We start from the raw sequence: 21,370 nt of genomic DNA, 5'->3' as shown, positions 1-21,370 counted from the left end.
TATGTGCGCGTCACTCTCTTTTACAATTTAAAGTGGTTCATGGAACCTATATGACTAAAGATAAGTTCTTGCGTTCTTACTCAGATTTTTCTCCATACTGTAATAGGTGTAATGTCGAAGAGGCCTCTCTAATTCATTTGTTTTGGTCCTGTCCGCAGTTTGATAAATTTTGGAAAGAAGTATGTCAAATTTTCTCTGAGCTTTTCAAAGTAAACTTTAAACCCAACCCTCTGACTGCCTTGTTTGGCATTTTTGGAGGAAATGATTTTACTCTTAAGCCGAATGATTTGGATATTTTGGCTTTTATTTCTTTTTTAGCCAGAAGAGTTTTGTTGCTTAAATGGAGAGCTGCCACTCCGCCTACTCATGCCCATTGGTTGATTGATGTTATGTCATGTTTAAATTTAGAGAAGATTTGGTGTTCTATTTCTGTATCTATACAAGATTCTTTCACACTATAGGGACCTTTTTGGAACTACTTTCATAACCTTTGACTTATTGATGGTTATGATCTTGTTCAATGTTGATGATCTTTCCTTTCAGTTGGTCTTGACAAAGTGTCTCAGCCTGAAACGTCGACAGTTCTTCTCCCTATAGATGCTGCCTGGGCTGCTGTGTTCCACCAGCATTTTGTGTGATGTTGATGGTTATTATATGTTTGAATTTACGACTATGTTCAGGGTATTTTTTTTCTTTTCTTTTAACCGAACAGCTGTTTTTTTTCTTTTTCTTTTTTTTTATTATGGTGTTTTGATCCTGTTTTAGATTAGAATAAAATATACCTTTTCAATATTATGTTTAATTTACTATATACAGATATGGGACATTTCAACTTTGTTTGTTTCCATATCATAATGTATTTGTATTCATCTATGTAAGTAATCAATAAAAATATTGAAAAAGGAAAATGTAGCATCTATCATTAGGGACCCCATCATCCAGGATACAGTTCCTACAAATAGTATTCACTCTCTTGAACATTTTCATGTTTTATTGTTCTATGATATTGAATCATAATGGAATTAATTTGACGTTTTTAAAAACTGATCAACAGGAAAAGACTTTCTCGTGTCTAAGTGAAAGCAGATTTCTACAAAGTGACCTATATTATTTAAAATATAAAACACAAAATAATTGATTGCACAAGTATTCACCTCCTTCAAATCAGGATTTAGTAGATGCATCTTTGGCAACAATTACAGCCTTGAGTCTGTGTAGATAGGTTTCTATCAGCATTGCAATTTTTCCCCATTCTTTACAAAACTGTTCAAACTCTTGTCAGTTTGCATGGGGATTGTGAGTGAACAGCCCTTTTCAAGTCCAGCCACAAATTCTCAATTGGATTGAGGTCTGGACTCTGACTTCACCACTGCATGGCCTTGATAATTGATGCTGCTTTCTTGGGGCAGTACTTACTGTAGATGTGCTCAATTGTGGGTGGTAGGGCTTTTCCTTTGATGGACTGGGCTGTATCCATCAGTTCTTGTAGGCAATGAGGACTGGCTCATGGAACCCCAATATCTTCCTCCTGTAGTCAAGGAAAAACCTCTTTGGTTTTGCTGATGTTGAGTTGCTGTTGTGGTACCATTCATCCAGCTTTTCAATTTCCCTATATGTTGATTTGATTCAAACAAAAAGAGCAGTGTAGTCAGCAAACTAGAATATAGCATTGGAGCTATCCTTGGCCTCACAGTTGTAAGTATAAACCAAGAAGAGAAGGGATTAAGCCATGGTGCATCTGTGTTGATGGCGATTGCAGAAGAGATGTTATTGCCAATCTGGACTGCCTGGCATCTGAATTGAGGATCCATTTGCATAAGGGGGTATTGATGTCAAGGAGTTTATTGATTAGTTTTGATGCAATGGTAGTGTTGAATACTGATATGTACTCAGTGAAGGGAGTCTTGCTGTGCACATCTTCTCTAACTAGATGTTCTAGGGCTGAGTGAAGAGTCAATGAAATCAATACCTCCTTGTGCAAATAGGTCCTCAATTTATTTTATTTTATTCAGAGAGAGCGCAGGACGGGCCCTTCCAGCTCACCTTATTTAATATGACCCTACTAACCTGTATGGCTTGGGACTGTGGAGGAAAACGCATCACCCAGAGGAAACCCACTTGACCACAAGGAGTATGTACAAACCCCTTTCAGGCAAAGTCAGAATTGAAATCTAAACTCCAGCACCCAGATAACTGTTACGCTAGAGTGATGCTCCTTGACCTTTGTGCTGTCTGTGCAGAGTTGGCACACTCTACCAGTGAACAGATGTGTTTGCCCTGGGAGCTTCAGTTTCCTCACAGTATTTAATACTAGTTTCAAATTGTCACATGTAACAAAATACATGAAAAACTTCATTTTGCTTTAATCAGTTTGCACTAAAATGGACTTTGTTTTCAAAAAAGAATACCATTAGAGAATAAAACTTTCTATATAATTTTATTTTCTTGAGAAAGCTGCTTATCTGATGCTCGAGGCAATAGTGCTGCTGCAACTAAGTTCTTCATTGCCCTATACAAAATGTACTTGCACACAAGACATTAAACTCAATTTTGACTTTGACAGCCATGTACTTTAATTGAAAACAACTACATTGAGGTAGTACAAGCAAAAAATCATGACACAAGGTAGATTATAAACTCTTTGGCCACTTTATTAGGCACACATGTACACCTGCTCGTTAAAGCAAATTCCTAATTAGCCAGTCATACTGGGATTTTCATGGGCAACAGATTCCAGAATTTCCAGATGGTTCAAATCACAAAGTACATTAAGTGAATCAGGGTTCTGTGAGCAGAAATGCCCTATTAATGAGAGAGGCCAGAGAGGGATGTCCAAACAAGTTACCAGGAAGGCAGAAGTAACTTAACAAAACTTGCAGTACAACTGTGGTCTGCAGAAGAGCATCTCCGAATGCACGAAATGTTAAACCTTGAAGTGGACATGCAACAGCAGCAGAAAGACCAAACTAAGACCACAAACATACACTCAGGGTCCACTTTATTAACAGGAGGTATCTAATAAAGTGGTCATTGAGTGTATTTGTGACATGTACATCGAGATAGTGACTTCTGTTGTTTTGCGCCAAGTCAAGTCAGATGAGTTGAGAGATCAAAAGTATACCTTTATTGCATGAACACAAGAAATTTTGCAGATACTGGACATCTAGAGCCACACACACAAAATCCTGGTTGAACTCAACAGATCAAGCATGCCAGGACGGGTACTTAGAATGTGCACAGCACAACTGGCTGGTATGTTTGCAGACATTTTTCTTCTCTCCCTCTGCCAGTGTAATCTGCCCTCCTGCTTCAAAATATCCAACATTTTCCCTGTGCCTAAAAAAACCAAAGCACCATTTCTGAATGATTGGCATCTAGTCGCATTCTCAATAATATGCAAATGCTTTGAGAGGTTGGTCAAGGACAACATCTGCAGCATGCTACCACCCACACTGGACCCCCTACAATTCACTTACTGATACAACTAATCGACAGATAACACAATAGCCACAGCTCTACACACCATTCTTACACACGTGGAGAAGAGGGATGCTTATGTGAGAATGCTGTTCTTGAACTATAGTTCAGCATTTAACACCATAATTTCCTCCAGGCTTCAAAAGCTCAGAGACCTCAATCTTCACCCTATCTTGTGCAGCTAGTTCCTGGACTTCCTGTCAGATCGCTGGCAGGTGGTAAGAGTGGGCTCCCTCACCTCTGCCACTCTACACAGGAGCACCCCAGGACTGCATCCTAAAGCCCCTCCTTTACTCTCTATACACCCAAGACTCTGTCACCAACCACAGCTCCAACCTGCTGATTAAATTTGCAGATGATACTAGACCGATTGGTCTCATCTCAAATAATAATGAGTTAACCTATAGAGAAGAAGGCATCACCCTGACACAGTGGTGTCAAGAAAACAACCTCTCCCTCCATGGCACAAAAACAAAGGAGATAGTTGTGGACTACAGGAGGAACAGAGATAGGCACAACCGTATTGACATCAATGGATCTGGAGTTGAGAGGGTGAACAGCTTAGAGTTCCATGGTATACACATCAATGAGGACCTCACTTGGTCTGTCCATACTGGCTGTGTGGTGAAAAAGCACAACAGTGTCTCTATTACCTCAAGCGGTTAATTTCAAAAGCTAAAGATTTTCTACTGGGGCACAATTGCAAGCATCCTGACTGGCTGTTTCACTGCCTGGTATGAAACTGTATTCCCTCAACACAGGATTGTACTGGATCTATGGCCTTATCAAACTCCAGCATAAAGCAGAGAGCGCAGCAGGGCCAGTATCCTTTGCAAGGTGTGTCAGAATAAAGAGTTGATATTTCTGGCTCAGACACTTCATCAGGACTCATTCCAACTCCTGAGGTACATTATTAGCCTGAAATGTTGAGTCTTCATTCCCCTCCATCAACACTGCCTGACCTGTTCAGTCCCTCCAGCATTTTGCTTCTGTTAATATGGATTTCCTGCTTTTGCAGAATCTCTTTATACATCAGAATATAGTGCTCTAAAATCCGCTGCTGTACTACCCCTCCCCTCCCCAACCCACCCGACCCCCTTGTGTCTTGATCGATGACATTAAGGAGCTGCGGGCAGGTCACCAGTCAGAGGTAGAGAAGCTCACCTACTACAGCTTGACCATCATTTTAAGGGGAGGAAAAAGAACGTGAAACTAGTGGCCAGTAGCAGCAAGGAAGCCCAGTACTGGATCTATGGCATTACCAAACTCAAGAACAGAAACTCCAGCATAAAGCAGAGAGAGCAGCAGGGCCGGTATCCTTTGCAAAGTGTGTCAGAATAGAGTTGATATTTCAGGCTCAGACACTTCATCAGGACTCATTCCAACTCCTGAGGTACATTATTGGCCTGAAATGTTGACTCTTTATTCCTCTCCATCAATGCTGCCTGACCTATTCAGTCCCTCCAGCATTTTGTTTCTGTTAATCTGGATTTCCTGATTTTGCAGAATTTCTTTATTCATCTGAATCAGAATATAGTGCTCTAAAATCTGCTGCTGTAATACCATCCCCCCCGACCCACCCAACCTCCTTCAGTCTTGATCGATGACATCAAGGAGCTGCGGGCAGGTCACCAGTCAGAGGTAGAGAAGCCCACCTACTACAGCTTGACCATCATTTTAAGGGGAGGAAAAAGAACGTGAAACTAGTGGCCAGTAGCAGCAAGGAAGCCCAGAACTGGATCTATGGCATTACCAAACTCAAGAACAGAAACCCCAGCATAAAGCAGACAGCGCAGCAGGGCCAGTATCCTTTGCAAAGTGTGTCAGAATAGAGTTGATATTTCAGGCTCAGACACTTCATCAGGACTCATTCCAACTCCTGAGGTACATTATTGGCTTGAAATGTTGAGTCTGCATTCCCCTCCATCAACGCTGCCTGACCTATTCAGTCCCTCCAGCATTTTGCTTCTGTTAATATGGATTTCCTGCTTTTGCAGAATCTCTTTATACATCAGAATACAGTGCTCTAAAATCTGCTGCTGTACTACCCCTCCCCTCCCCAACCCACCCGACCCCCTTCAGTCTTGATCGATGACATCAAGGAGCTGCGGGCAGGTCACCAGTCAGAGGTAATCTTAAAGAACACAATGACTGCAGCTTTACCAACATCTTAAAGGAGAGGAAAAAGAACGTGAAACTAGTGGCCAGTAGCAGCAAGGAAGCCCAGTACTGGACCTATGGCATTACCAAACTCAAGAACAGAAACCCTAGCATAAAGCAGAGAGCGCAGCAGGGCCAGTATCCTTTGCAAAGTGTGTCAGAATAAAGAGTTGATATTTCAGGCTCAGACACTTCATCAGGACTCATTCCAACTCCTGAGGTACATTATTAGCCTGAAATGTTGAGTCTTCATTCCCCTCCATCAACGCTGCCTGACCTGTTCAGTCCCTCCAGCATTTTGCTTCTGTTAATATGGATTTCCTGCTTTTGCAGAATCTCTTTATACATCAGAATATAGTGCTCTAAAATCTGCTGCTGTACTACCCCTCCCCTCCCCAACCCACCCGACCCCCTTCAGTCTTGATCGATGACATCAAGGAGCTGCGGGCAGGTCACCAGTCAGAGGTAGAGAAGCTCACCTACTACAGCTTGACCATCATTTTAAGGGGAGGAAAAAGAACGTGAAACTAGTGGCCAGTAGCAGCAAGGAAGCCCAGTACTGGATCTATGGCATTACCAAACTCAAGAACAGAAACTCCAGCATAAAGCAGAGAGAGCAGCAGGGCCGGTATCCTTTGCAAAGTGTGTCAGAATAGAGTTGATATTTCAGGCTCAGACACTTCATCAGGACTCATTCCAACTCCTGAGGTACATTATTAGCCTGAAATGTTGAGTCTTCATTCCCCTCCATCAACGCTGCCTGACCTGTTCAGTCCCTCCAGCATTTTGTTTCTGTTAATCTGGATTTCCTGATTTTGCAGAATTTCTTTATTCATCTGAATCTGAATATAGTGCTCTAAAATCTGCTGCTGTAATACCATCCTCCCGACCCACCCAACCTCCTTCAGTCTTGATCGATGACATCAAGGAGCTGCGGTCAGGTCACCAGTCAGAGGTAGAGAAGCCCACCTACTACAGCTTTACCATCATCTTCAAGGGGAGGAAAAATAACTTGAAACTAGTGGCCAGTAGCAGCAAGGAAGCCCAGTACTGGATCTGTGGCATTACCAAACTCAAAAACAGAAACTCCAGCATGAAGCTGTGCCAATATCCTTTGATAAGTCAGCCCGGAAGGCAAGGTGTTATTTCACCCATTGTCTTCTCTGACAGTGGCTCCCAAGTTCAGCCCCCTGTAGAAGTCAAAGGCAGCAAGCACATGGGAACTGCTTCACCCCTAATCACATATTCTGACTTAGAAGTACATAAGCCCAAAAGGTATAGAAGCAGAGTCAGAATTATTGTCACTAACATAAGCCTTGAACTTTGTTTTGCATGAAGAAATATAAAAAATAATTTTAAGCCAAGACCGTTCATCAGGACTCTCTACCTCTGGTAATTTTTCCCCTTCCCTCCTCTCTTCTTCAATTCCCGATTCAAGCCTCCTCCCACTTCTCCTTACCTGCCTATCTCATCCCTTGGTGCCTCTCTTTTCTGTGGTCCAATTTCCACTCATATCAGATTCCTTCACCTCTTCTTACATCTACAACATTCCAGCTTATTTCTTGCTCACCTCCTCACTCACCAAATTTACTCCTCATCTGGTCTCACCTCTAACCTGCCACCTTATACTACTTCTGCTTCTCATACCTTATTATTCTGGCTTCTCCTCCCTTCCTTCCCAGTCCTGATGAAGGATCTTAATCTGAAGAGCCATTATTCTGGAAAGAGGTGTATGCAGGGATATGGGCCAGGTGCAGGTCAGTGGGACTAGGCAGAAAAATGGTTCGGCAAAGTCAAGAAGGGCCAAAAGGGCTGTTTTTGTGCTGTAATGTTCTGTGGTTCTATTTTCCTCCACGAATGATGTCTGACCTGCTGAGTCCTCCACTTCTCAACTTATCAACCTCCATTTTAACTATAGCCAATAAATTGCCCTCCACAGACATGTATTGCAATAAATTCCATAGTGTCACTACCTTTCTGTCTAAAGAAATCTCATCTCAATTCCTGTAAAGAGGCGTCCTTCAATTGTTATGCTGTGCCATCTGGGCCCAGACCCACACATTATAGGAAGCATCTTCTTAACATCCATTACATCTAGTCCTTTCAATAGTTGATAGGTTTCAATGAGATTTCCCTCCCAACCCTCCAACACCTCATTCTCCTAATCTCCAGCAAGCACAGGTCCAGTCATCAAATGTTTGTTTTCTTTCCCTGGATTATTTTCGTGAGCCACCACTGGACCTTCTCTATTGCCAACACACCCTTTCTAATAAAGAGGTCCAACACTCTCGTTGTAAGTGTTAAATCAGGTGAACTGTTAGCACTTAAGTGAAGCCGGCACAGATTCACTGACAGCACAATTTCCTCCGATCTTTCATCATAACTGCCTTTGGTCCCTGTATCTAACATCAGAAATGTGACGATGGATGGAACCATCCACGGCACAGAGATGGAGTTTTACAACCTGCTGACAGAATGCGAGATCACAATTATCTTTGAAAACTCCAGCAAAAAAGAGCAGCTGATCAGTGTAGAAAAACCACAGGAGTTCCTGCAGAAGGTGCAAAGGGAGAATGTAACAAGGGAGAATGCATCACATATCATCCAGATGTATGAATTGAATGAGGAAGGTAAGCCACATCCATCACCTTGAAGTTGTGTTGCTAACAGTTTGGGGATGTCTTATCACATGACCTGTCACCTCAGAACATAGAACATATACTCAGTGACCACTTTACTAGATACCTCTAGTATCTAATGAAATAACAAGAGTGTACGCTCCAAGTTTTCTGCTGCTGCAGTCTATCCACTTCATGGTTCAATGTGTTATACATTCAGATACTCTTCGGCAAACCACTGTCGTAATACATGGTTAATTGCATTTCTGTTGCCTTTCTGTCAGCTTGAATTACTCTCACCATTCTCCTCTAACCTTTCTCATTAACAAGGCATTTCCACCAACAGAACTGCTGCTCACTGGGAATTTCTTTGTTTTTTTGCACTATGATCAATAAACTCCTGAGGCTGTTGTGCTTGAAAATTGCAGGAGATCCGCAGTTTCGGAGATACTCAAACCACCCAGGACAGGCCACCTTTGGTCTCCAGCCCACTTGGACTCATAGATATTGAGCCTTTGACTTCCTCAGCAGACTTGAGTTGGGCCAAAGCGCCTGTATGACTGTATGCTGTATGACTATGCTCACTCATTTGATGATTACAGCAAGTGAAGGAAAAGATCCTGATGAAGGTCAAGAGGGTAAACCAACTAGAAGATTATACTGACGAGAATGACAAGGTCTCAGATGAACATAAGGCTGCAAAAATGCAGGAGAATGCAAGGAAGTAGAACCTTAAAGAAAAGGTGAGTCCTCTCTCCCTTCCTTCATTCACCTTCACTGAATTCCTTCTCCCCATTCTTTGCCCACTCATTCTGTCTCTCTCTTCTTTGCACATTCATTCACCCCATCATACATTTTTTGGCTTGCTCCATCATCCCCTCCCTCACTCACCTTGCTCACTCTCCCTCCTGCCCTCTCATATTCACTTCCTCACATTCACTCCAAACTCACTTACTCTCACTCTTCCCTCACATATTCACTCCCTTACTCATTTGTTCACCCTCACTTGCTCTCCCTCCTTCCCTCTCATACTCGGGCCTTCTTTGCTTGATTCTTCATCCTCTCTCTCTCCCTCCTTTGATTCATTCAGTCCCTCCATCCTTCAATCATTCAGATTCCTTTATTTCCCCAAGTGTAAAGGGAAATGTGTTGTTTGTGTTAACAACCAAGGCACCGTGATAGCATAGCAGTTTAAGCTCAGGGCACTGGATTTTGATGTTCAATCTTGATATCCACTGTAAGGTGTCCCTATACAATTTCACTATGGAATGCATAGGTCTTCTCTGGGTTCTTTGGTGTCACATGTACAGAGAAAATTACACTGAAATTTCTCATTTGTGTTACAACCAGCACACCCAAGGATGACAACAGAGCATGCCCACAATGTTCAGCAGAACAACATGGAACCTAAGTTCCAGAAGACTTGTGGACTCACAAATGCACTGCCTACGAATTCGTCAGTGGACTCACAGAGTTGTCCGTGCGTTCTAGAGTCTGAGTTCTGTGTTGAAAGGAGAAATGCATTCCAATAACCTCCTGGGTTCCTGAATTGGTGAGAATGGAGTTCGATGCCAGTGCTTACCACTGATGAGTTCAGAGTTCAAAGGCCCATTGTTTGGTGATCGGCATGTCCTTGGATCAATGTGAAGGATGAAATGCTGCAGAATAATTGGGGTTCTGGAAGTTGGGGCCTGGAATCGGTGTTCTGCAGATCACTTTGTTGAGATCTGTTTCACTGACTCGAAAGTCTTTTTCTGTTGAGGAGTGTCAAAAAAAAAACAAATTAGATCCACTGTGATTCAATGTTGTAAAACAATAAAACATGAAAACTTCCGGGGGGGGGGGGGGCGGAATACTTTTTAGAGGCACTGTGTATACACCAGTTAGTCTGACCTCAGTGGTTGGGAAGATGCTGGAGTTAATTGTTAAGGATGTGGTTTTCGGATACTTGGAGGCACATGATAAAATAGGTTGTAGTCAGCACGATTTCCTCAAGGGAAAACCTTACCTGACAAATTGGAATTGATGGCTCTGTGGCCCTGTTTGCAGATGATATGAAGACAGGTCGAGGGGCAGGTAGTTTTGAGGAAGTAGAGAGGCTACAGATCGACTTAAATGAGAAGAATGGCCAAGAAAGTGGCTAATGGAATATATTGTCTAGAAATACATGGTCATGCACTTTGGTAGAAGAAATAAAAGGGGTGACTATTTTCCAAATGGAGAGAAAATTCATAAGTCTGAAGCACAAAGAAACTGAAACCACTCAGTTTGTTTAAAAAAAAAACCCTCTGACATCTCCCTACACTTTCCTCCAATCACATAACAATATGCCCTCTCTGTTGTTGAACTATATGTGGTGTCTTCTGGCTCCTGTGCCTCCTGCCTGAGGGCAGGTTTAAGGGTGTCAATATTTGTCCTTGACCTTGAAAAGAGGCCTGGGAGCCCTCCTCTGTGGAATCAAATTCAGCAAGTCATCACTGGAGTTAGAGGTTAGGGGTGTGTACCAGATTCAGGGTGGACTTTTCTAGGGCCTTTCTCATCCTTCCCAAGTCACACACCCTGCTGCTAGGGGACAGACAAGCATGAGGTAGTGCATTTTGGGAGCTCAAATTGTGATACAACTTACAGAAAAATGGCAGAGTCCTCAGGAGTGTTAACGTACAGAAAGATGTCAAGGAGCAAATCCAATGCTCCCTGACACATGGAGTGGATGGTGAATAAGTTAGTACACTTACCTTCATAGCCAAGGCATTGAGTGTAAATACTGGCTGTCATGTTCCTGACTAGTTCTCCCATCACCTCACCCAGCATTCCTTTCTCCCTTCAGGGCCACCTTCCCTCACTCTATCCTCCACCTGCTCAAAACACACACATGTACACAATAAAATGAATACATTCCCAGACACACAAAAATGAATGCACACCAACAGACACACACAAGATTCTTGATTCAAAATTGTTTAATGTTGTTTCCTGCACACAGATGTAAAGAATGAAATAATTGAAATTCCGGATCTGATGTAGCACAAAAAAACATAATAATCACTAAAAATACAATACGTTAGATAACATACACAAAATTTCGATTGTTCATCCAGAAATTGACGCTGGATGTACATCAGGTCACTGATGGGAAATAATAAAATAATGATGGAGTTAGTGGTCGCAGGTGTTGAACAGCCTGACTGATTGGTGAAAGTAACAGTTTTTGAGTCTGGCATTTATTTAATCAGATACACACGCACTCAAATGGATACACAATCATAGAGTTACACATGCACACACATATACACCCTGTCATGGATGAAATTTCTTATCTGAGTCCCTGAATCTCTACCCTACCCTCCCAGTTCTCATATCCACCCACCATAGCCAACTCACAGGGAAGGAAGCCTCCAGTAAACTATTAACACCCCAATTGCTGGTTATGGATGGGACTCTAAACAGTTCTAATTCCATGGACGTCCATCCAGAGTTTGCCTGTACATTCCTTATCCCTCCCCAGCTGCCATTGCCTAATGCCTATACAGTTCCTGATCGATTCACATATACTGATCAGGAACTTCAAAGAGCTTTATTTGGGTGATTGTTCAGGCCCAAGCATGTCTGGTACCACACAGAACAGTAACCCAGTTACCGTTTTATTGCCTTATACTAACCTTAGATACTACCACCTTCATTACTTGCTGATATTCAGTGCAGAAATAATAATGAAGTTTTAAAATATTTTTTCATTTGCACTCTCTCTCGCAATGACACACACACATAACCCCTCACATTTCACTGCCCAACCTTCCTCCTCTTCTTCTCCCACTCTCTATCCTCTCTCTCTCACACTCCTGCTGGTTTTCCCCACCCTTTTCCTCCTGCCCTCCCTCCACATTGCCTGCAGTGGTCTGAACTTTCAGACCTCTGGGCAGGAGATGGAGATCTACCAGAGTAATATTCAAGACAAAGCTTTCACTGGTTATAACCTGAAGCCAAAATACCTGAAGGAGAGAGAGATAAATTTGACTCAAAGAACATCCAGATGGGACCCTGGCTGAACCAAAAGAAACTGATACAAACTCTGATACGAGTTTATCAAATTATGAGAGGCACAGATACAGACAGTATCTTTTTCTCAGGTTCAAAATGTTTAATACTAGAGGGCATACAATTAAGGTGAGAGGCTTTTAGATAGGCACATGAACATAATGGGAATGGAAAGATATGGATATTGCAGCCAGAAGGGATTGGTAAAGTTAGCATTTAATTTCTAGTTTAAATAATTAAGAGAGGTTGTACAGCACAGTGAATTTGCGGATGATACTAAGATTGGTGGAGTTGCGGATACTGTAGAAAACTGGAAAAGAATACAGCACAATATAGATCAGTTGCAGATATGGGCTGAGAAATGGCAGATAGAGTTTAACCCAGATAAATGTGAGGTGTTGCAGCTTGCTGGGGCAAATACAAGGAGACAGTACACCATTAAGGTCAAGATCCTTTAACAGTGCTGCTGAGCAGAGATTTTGTAATCCAAGTTCATAGCTCATTGAAGGTGGCTAAACAGTTCAATAAGGTGGTTAAGGCGGCTTATGGGACGCCTGCTTTTAATATTTGAAGCACTGAGTTCAAACGTCAGGAGGTTATGTTGTAACTATAAAGCCCTGGTTAGGCCACATCAGGAGTACTGCATACAGTTCTGGTCACCTCATTATTGGAAGGATGTTGAGGCTTCAGAGACTGTGTAGAAGAGGCTTACCAGGATGCTGCCCTGTTTAGAGGGCATGTGCTATCATGAGAGGCTGGATAAACTTGGGTAGTTTTCTCTGGAGAGCCAGAGGCTTATGGCAGATCTGATAAAGGTTTACAAGATGATGATATACATAGATAGAGTGCAAAGAGAGTATCTGTTTCGCAGGGTTGAAATGTATAATAACAGGGGGCATGCATTGAATATAAGAGGGGGTAGGTTCAAGGGGGATGTGAGGTGTAGACTTTTCCACTCAAGAGTCCTGGATGCCCGGAATGTGCAGCGTGGTCTGGTGGTACAGACAAATAAATTAGAGGCCTTTAAGACATTTGGATAGGCACATGGACGTAAAGAAGATGGAGGGATATAGACTTTGTGAAGGGGGAGGGATTAGTGTTTAAGGGGTTTTAATCTGCTTTTTGCCTTGTTCGGCACAACATTGTGGCTGAATTACCTGTTCCTATGCTGTGCCTTTCCAAGTTCTATATTACTCTCCACATTCTCCCTCCTGACATTTATTCTGACAAGCAGCTGAAGTGGTACACCTCCCCATTCACCTCCTCCCTCACCATTCAGGGCCAGTAACAGCCCTTACAGGAGAGACAACACCACTTGTGAACCTGTTGTGTTCACCTGCTGTTACCAGTGCTCTTGATGGGGACTCCACTACACTGGTGACAGCCAACATAGATTGGGAAACCGGTCGGTCGGGCACCTTTGCTCCATCCACAAAAAGCAGAATTCATTAGTGGCTGACCATTTGAATTCCTATTCCAGCTTCTATTCTGACACATTGATCCATGGCTTCCTTTTCTGCCATGATGATGCCACTCTCAGTTTGCTGGAGCAACACCTCTTATTCCTTTTAGGAAGCCTCCAATCTGATGTCATGATCATCAATCTCTCCCAGTTCTGGTAATTTTATTTGCATTTCTTCAATTTCCCACTTTGGCCTATTAGCTTTTCTCCTCATTGCCTAGCACATCCCTTGGTGCCCCTACTTCTTCCCTTTCTACCATAGTCCACTCTCCTCTCCTATCAGACTCCTTCTTCTCCAGCACCTTCCTTTTTCACCTTTCACCTCCCAGCCTCATACTTCACTCCCCCTACCCCGCCAACATGAAAACTCCATCAACTTCCAGCACGTCCTTCCCTTCCCATGACTTTATTCTAGCATCTTCCCACTTTTTTTCCAGACCAGGTAGAAGGTCTCAGCCCAAAATATTGACCATTTAATCATTTCGATAGACGTTACCTGACACGCTGAGTTCCTCCAGCAATTTGTGTGTATCGTTCTAGATATCAACATCTATAGAAACTCTTGTGTTAATACTTGCATCATCATTTCTGAGCCAGTGTTTGGATTTGAACCTTGTTACAGTTGGAGGTGTTGTGTCTGACTTTCACTGATTCAGGTTTCAGCCCCACGTGGAACACAACCTTCTACTTTGTGCCCAAGACATCACCCCTTTAAAACTGGAAGGAATGGAGGAAAGAGTGGGTGGCAGGGATGAGTGGTTAGAATACTTCTTCTCCAAGACCCAGACCATCCTACAGAGGTTCACTGAGATGCACCTCTTCTCCAGGAATGGAGTCACTTGTTCTCTCACATCCTCTACTCTCCCCCACCCAGAGTACAACAGGAAGGTTGTGATGCTGAGACTTTATATTTGTCAGTCTACGCTTGGAGTATTGTGAGCAGTTTTGCACACCACCCCCCATTCAAGAAAAAATGTGCTGGCATTGGAGAGCATCCAGACGAAGTTCATGAGAAAGCTTCCACAAGTTAAATGGTTAACATATGAGGAACGTTTAAAGGCTCTGGGCCTGTATTTGCTGGGGTTTAGGAGAATGAGAAACCTTTTGACATCTATTTAATATTGAAAGGACTAGATAAAGTGGGTGTGGAGAGGGTATTTCCTAAAGTTCGATAGTCTAGTACTAGAGGTCAGCCAAAGGGTGGTGCATCTGCTGAATTCATTGCTTCAGACAGCTCTGCAATCCAAATTATTTGGGTTATTTAAAGAGGATTTTGATAAGTTCTAGATTAAAACTGTGTCAAACATTACAGGGAAAAGACAGGAGAATGGGGTTGAGAGGGATAATAAATATGCCATGATGGAAGAGCAGAGGTTACATGATGGGAAAAATAGCGCAGACATCAATATGTGGTTCTGACAAGGGTGTCAATGTGCAGCTGGACTGCGACCCCACACACTCTGCCACCAAGGCCACAAGATTATTCTTGCTCTGGTGTGGGTGAGACAACCAATCATAGGACACTCAGGCTACATCCACACTAGACCAAATAATTTTGAAAATGCCGGGTTTGCGTGAAAATGATAGGCGTCCACACTAAGCGTTTTAAAAAATATCTCCGTCCACATTAACATGGAGATTTTGGCGAATTTCTTCCTACTGCGCATGTGCAGGACACATCTACTGAAAACAAGCAACATGTTTGGTGTTGAATCTTGCTGTGAAAGTGCGTGTTTGTTCAGTTACAGACTAGAAAAACTTAAACTTCAGGCAGCTGTTGGCTCTCATGCAGGAGGACTTAAAAAAAACAAATACTGGAGCGTATGGAGGCAACCAAAAGGGAGTTTGCATACAGTATGACCCGGCTGACGATGAACATTGAAAAACTGATGAACTCTGTTGCATTAATAAAGCACTTTGTTAAATGTGTAAAACATGTCTGCATCACTATTATCTTGTATTTCCATACAATGTTACATAAGGCTGTAACACATTTATTGTCAGAGAAGTACTTGCATAAATAGGTAAACCATCTTCATATGAGCAGGGACAAAAAACAAGGCCAAGTGAGTATACTTATTTATTCAGTAAATTATAGGTCAAAGTATTTGGTGAGTACATTTCTAACTCTTCTGACTTCAGTCTCATTGTTCTGAAGTTGGTAAACTGTGTGGGGGGTTGCGTTCAGGAAAATAATGAAATTGCGTGCTGCTGTCTGACAGCATTTTCAGATTTCTCTGATTACGCCATCCACACTGATCTGCCAAAGCAACGTTTTAAAAATTACACACCCTGGACAGCGTTTCTGAAAAGCTCCAGTTTTGTGGGACGAAAACACCATTTCAGTGTGCACGGAGAGTAAAAATGAAGAGAAAAAGCTTCGGTTACGAATTTATCCGGTGTAGTGTGGACGTAGCCTCAGCCTATTGTGGCTGTGCTGGCCCTGGGTGATATAACCATATAACAATCACAACACGGAAACAGGCCATCTCGGCCCTCCTAGTCCGTGCCGAACTCTTAATCTCACCTAGTTCCACCTACCCGCACTCAGCCCATAACCCTCCACTCCTTTCCTGTCCATATACCTATCCAATTTTACCTTAAATGACACAACTGAACTGGCCTCTACTACTTTTACAGGAAGCTCATTCCACACAGCTATCACTCTCTGAGTAAAGAAATACCCCCTCGTGTTTCCCTTAAACTTTTGCCCCCAACTCTCAAATCATGTCCTCTCGTTTGAATCTCCCCTACTCTCAATGGAAACAGCCTATTCATGTCAACTCTATCTATCCCTCTCAAAATTTTAAATACCTCGATCAAATCCCCCCCTCAACCTTCTATGCTCCAATGAATAGAGACCTAACTTGTTCAACTTTTCTCTGTAACTTAAGTGCTCAAACCCAGGTAACATCCTAGTAAATCGTCTCTGCACTCTCTCTAATTTATTGATATCTTTCCTATAATTTGGTGACCAGAACTGTACACAATATTCTAAATTTGGCCTTACCAATGCCTTGTACAATTTTAACATTACATCCCAACTTCTGTACTCAATGCTCTGATTTATAAAGGCCAGCGTTCCAAAAGCCTTCTTCACCACCCTATCTACATGAGACTCCACCTTCAGGGAACTATGCACTGTTATTCCTAGATCTCTCTGTGCCTCTGCATTCCTCAATGCCCTACCATTTACCCTGTATGTTCTATTTGGATTATTCCTTCCAAAATGTAGAACCTCACACTTCTCAGCATTAAACTCCATCTGCCAACATTCAGCCCATTCTTCTAACCGGCATAAATCTCCCTGCAAGCTTTGAAAACCCACCTCATTATCCACAATACCTCCTACCTTAGTATCATCGGCATACTTACTAATCCAATTTACCATCCCATCATCCAGATCATTTATGTATATTACAAACAACATTGGGCCCAAAACAGATCCCTGAGGCACCCCGCTAGTCACTGGCCTCCATCCCGATAAACAATTATCCACCACTACTCTCTGGCATCTCCCATCTAGCCACTGTTGAATCCATTTTATTACTCCAGCATTAATACCTAACGACTGAACCTTCTTAACTAACCTTCCATGTGGAACTTTGTCAAAGGCCTTGCTGAAGTCCATATAGACTACATCCACTGCCTTACCCTCGTTAACATTCCTCATAACTTCTTCAAAAAATTCAATAAGGTTTGTCAAACATGACCTTCCATGCACAAATCCATGCTGGCTACTCCTAATCAGATCCTGTCTATCCAGATAATTATAAATACTATCTCTAAGAATACTTTCCATTAATTTACCCACCACTGATGTCAAACTGACAGGTCTATAATTGCTAGGCTTACTTCTAGAACCCTTTTCAAACAATGGAACCACATGAGCAATACGCCAATCCTCCAGCACAATCCCCGTTTCTAATGACATCTGAAAGATCTCCGTCAGAGCTCCTGCTATCTCTACACAAACTTCTCTCAAGGTCCTGGGGAATATCCTGACAGGACCCGGAGATTTATCCACTTTTAAATTTCCTAAAAGTGCCAGTATTTCCACCTCTTTAATTGTCATAGTTTCCATAACTTCCTTACTTGTTTCCCACACCTTAGACAATTTCATATCCTTCTCCTTAGTGAGTACCGAAGAGAAGAAATCGTTCAAAATCTCTCCCATCTCCCTCGGCTCCACACATAGCTGACCACTCTGATTCTCTAAGGGGCCAATTTTATCCCTTACTATCCTCTTGCTTTTAATATAACTGTAGAAACCTTTCGGATTTACTTTCACCTTATTTGCCAAACCATGTCCTAACCCCTTCCTGACCACGCATGTGACTCCAGTCCTGTCACATTTCCCTCTCTGGGTCCCACCATCCCTGATCCAACAGCCCAGCAAACAGCTCTTCCTCACCCCTTGCCTCACACTTCAACTCTTTCAGTAGCATTCCAAACTCCTCTACCAGGAGCTGGGAAACTGCCTCAGTGAGCAGGTTCATCCCACAATCTGCCAAGGAGAAGATGGGGACTTCCACATTTGGCCAGTGAGAAAACAGTTGGTCCTCCTCATCTGGCGTGAAGCAGAAGAGGAGAGGTGGGGCCACCACATCTGGCTGTGAAGGGTGTGTGGTCATCATACCTGTAAAGTGAGTGCTCAGGGCCACCACATCCATCTGGAGAGGAGCATGCAGCAAATCCAAATGGACACCATGTAACAGAGCGATTACAGCTCAGGGACTCGGAGTTTGAAGCTCAATTCCAGCAAGGAAGTATATATGTTCCTTTGTAATTAATAGGCTAATTAGGCCCATGATGAAATCAGATGAAGAACTGGTTGGCACACCTTAGTGAGATGGAAGGACCTGTTCCATGCTGTATGTCTAACTAAATAAAACAATAAGAAATATCTGGCTTAGGGGACTGGTCACTCATCTGGCCGGCAGGATGAAGGTGGCTCCTCCAAATCTGGCCAGAGAGGAGACCCACATCTGGCCAGGGAGAAGAGGGTGGGGCCTCCACATCTGGCCGGGGAGGAGAGGATGGGGTATCCACATCTGGCCAGGGAGGAGAGGGTGGTGTCTCCACATCTGGCCGGGGAGGAGAGGGTGGGGCCTCCACATCTGGCAGGGGAGGAGAGGGTGGTGTCTCCACATCTGGCCGGGGAGGAGAGGGTGGGGCCTCCACATCTGGCAGGGGAGGAGAGGGTGGTGTCTCCACATCTGGCCGGGGAGGAGAGGGTGGTGTCTCCACATCTGGCCGGGGAGGAGAGGGTGGGGTCTCCACATCTGGCCGGGGAGGAGAGGGTGGGGCCTCCACATCTGGCCGGGGAGGAGAGGATGGGGTATCCACATCTGGCCGGGGAGGAGAGGATGGGGTATCCACATCTGGCCAGGGAGGAGAGGGTGGTGTCTCCACATCTGGCCGGGGAGGAGAGGGTGGTGTCTCTACATCTGGCCGGGGAGGAGAGGGTGGGTTCTCCACATCTGGCAGGGGAGGAGAGGGTGGGGTCTCCACATCTGGCCAGGGAGGAGAGGGTGGGGTCTCCACATCTGACCGGGGAGGAGAGGGTGGGTTCTCCACATCTGGCCAGGGAGGAGAGGGTGGGTTCTCCACATCTGGCCAGGGAGGAGAGGGTGGGTTCTCCACATCTGGCCAGGGAGGAGAGGGTGGTGTCTCCACATCTGGCCGGGGAGGAGAGGGTGGGTTCTCCACATCTGGCCAGGGAGGAGAGGGTGGTGTCTCCACATCTGGCCGGGGAGGAGAGGGTGGGGTCTCCACCTGGCCGGGGAGGAGAGGGTGGGGTCTCCACATCTGGCCGGGGAGGAGAGGGTGGGTTCTCTACATCTGGCCGGGGAGGAGAGGGTGGTGTCTCTACATCTGGTCAGGGAGGAGAGGGTGGGGTCTCCACCTGGCCGGGGAGGAGAGGGTGGGGTCTCCACATCTGGCCGGGGAGGAGAGGGTGGGGTCTCCACATCTGGTCAGGGAGGAGAGGGTGGTGTCTCCACATCTGGCCAGGGAGGAGAGGGTGGGTTCTCCACATCTGGCCAGGGAGGAAAGGGTGGGTTCTCTACATCTGGCCAGGGAGGAGAGGGTGGTGTCTCTACATCTGGCCGGGGAGGAGAGGGTGGGTTCTCCACATCTGGCCAGGGAGGAGAGGGTGGTGTCTCCACATCTGGCCGGGGAGGAGAGGGTGGGGTCTCCACCTGGCCGGGGAGGAGAGGGTGGGGTCTCCACATCTGGCCGGGGAGGAGAGGGTGGGTTCTCTACATCTGGCCGGGGAGGAGAGGGTGGGTCTCCACATCTGGCCAGGGAGGAGAGGGTGGGGCCTCTATCTTGCTGAGGGAATGCTCACACATCTGAGATTGGAGCCTCCGTATCTATCCTTGATGACTGAGCTGGTCCCACATTTCTAATCGATGCCACCATCCCCTGCAGCGTGGCCGCAAGGGACCACTCTCCTGAAACCTACGTCACTCATATTTCTAGTGGTGATGGCAGAATCTGTGTACCTGCAAACAGTCCACACAGCAATGCGATGCTTGTAATGGTGGAGCAGCCAGCACAGCTCTGAGCCCGTGTCCCAATGGGAAAAGGAACAGGGTGTAAGGAAGGGAGAATTGGAGGTAAAAGTTCCCGTTCAAATTTATTGTCTTCTGACTGTACATATATACAAGCAAATTAAAACAATGTTCCTCTGGACCACGGTGCACCCACAAAACATAACAGACACACAGTGCATAAACCAAAGTATTAACACAAATGAGTTAACATAGTTCAAAATGCATGTAATGTGCAGCAAAAGTAAACAATAAACAGGAAGTAGTTGAATGCCCTAAAACTGAAACCTCAGTTGGGAGCAGGGTATTCATGAACTTCTCAATCTGAGGGAAGATGTTATCCAGTCCTGCAATTCTAGTCCTGATATGTCTGTACTTCCTTCCTGACAATAGCGGGTCTAAGAGATTGTGGGGTGGGTGGTGGGGATCCTTAACAATGTGTTAGGCCCTGTTGAGGGAGAAGTAATTTGAAGGGAGAGAGCACAGAATGCTTAGAAAGAACTGGCAAGATCTTCAAAAGCACAGAGCAAGCTTAAGGTTAATGGCAGGATTCTTAAGAGTGTCGAGAAACAGAGGGATTTGGGGGTCCATATTCATAGATCCCTCAAATTTGCCACACAAGTTCACCCATCAGTCAGAATTCTTAAATCCTTCCTTTGACATCTCCCCTAGTTTCCTCCACTCACCTCACGTGGATGTCCTCTGCTATTGTAAATCAGGTTGATCAAACCACAAGATGTTCCACCTGCGGAGGGATGAAAAACAGATTTACGGGATTACAAAAAAAGGGGAAAAAAAACAGGTACGGGAGAAAGAGACGCGACTGACCCATGCGTGGACAAGCGAGGGAAATGCAGCCAACGACAGAAACTAACAGCAAGTATGAACTGTTAAATGTACTCGCAGTTCGTACCTCTGTTGGCGCGCCCGGCGCGAGGATCGGCGGTTGGAGGGCGGCGCGGGTCCGGCGCCAGGAGCGGCGGTTGGGGGGCGGCGCGGGTCCGGCGCCAGGAGCGGCGGTTGGGGGGCGGCGCGAGCCCGGCGCGTGGATCAGCGGTTGA

General features: G+C 44.6%; 1 long non-coding RNA gene across 2 annotated transcripts; it reads right to left on the bottom strand.

Moving 5' to 3' along the window:
* Nucleotides 1-4,580: 4,580 nt before the first annotated feature.
* Nucleotides 4,581-21,305, bottom strand: LOC132397102 (uncharacterized). Of its 2 annotated transcripts, XR_009513269.1 has the most exons (4): nucleotides 21,223-21,305; nucleotides 20,996-21,054; nucleotides 10,991-11,110; nucleotides 4,581-10,009 (listed from the first exon to the last, which is right to left on the bottom strand). It is a non-coding gene; the product is annotated as an uncharacterized LOC132397102 (long non-coding RNA). The 2 variants fall into 2 exon arrangements; XR_009513268.1 differs by lacking the exon at nucleotides 10,991-11,110.
* Between the last annotated feature and the right edge of the window lie 65 nt (nucleotides 21,306-21,370).

This window comes from Hypanus sabinus, chromosome 1, assembly GCF_030144855.1.
Source record: "Hypanus sabinus isolate sHypSab1 chromosome 1, sHypSab1.hap1, whole genome shotgun sequence".
Taxonomy (NCBI): domain Eukaryota; kingdom Metazoa; phylum Chordata; class Chondrichthyes; order Myliobatiformes; family Dasyatidae; genus Hypanus; species Hypanus sabinus.
The sequence above is the reverse complement of the archived record's forward strand: the minus strand, read 5'-3'. Positions and strand labels throughout refer to the sequence as shown.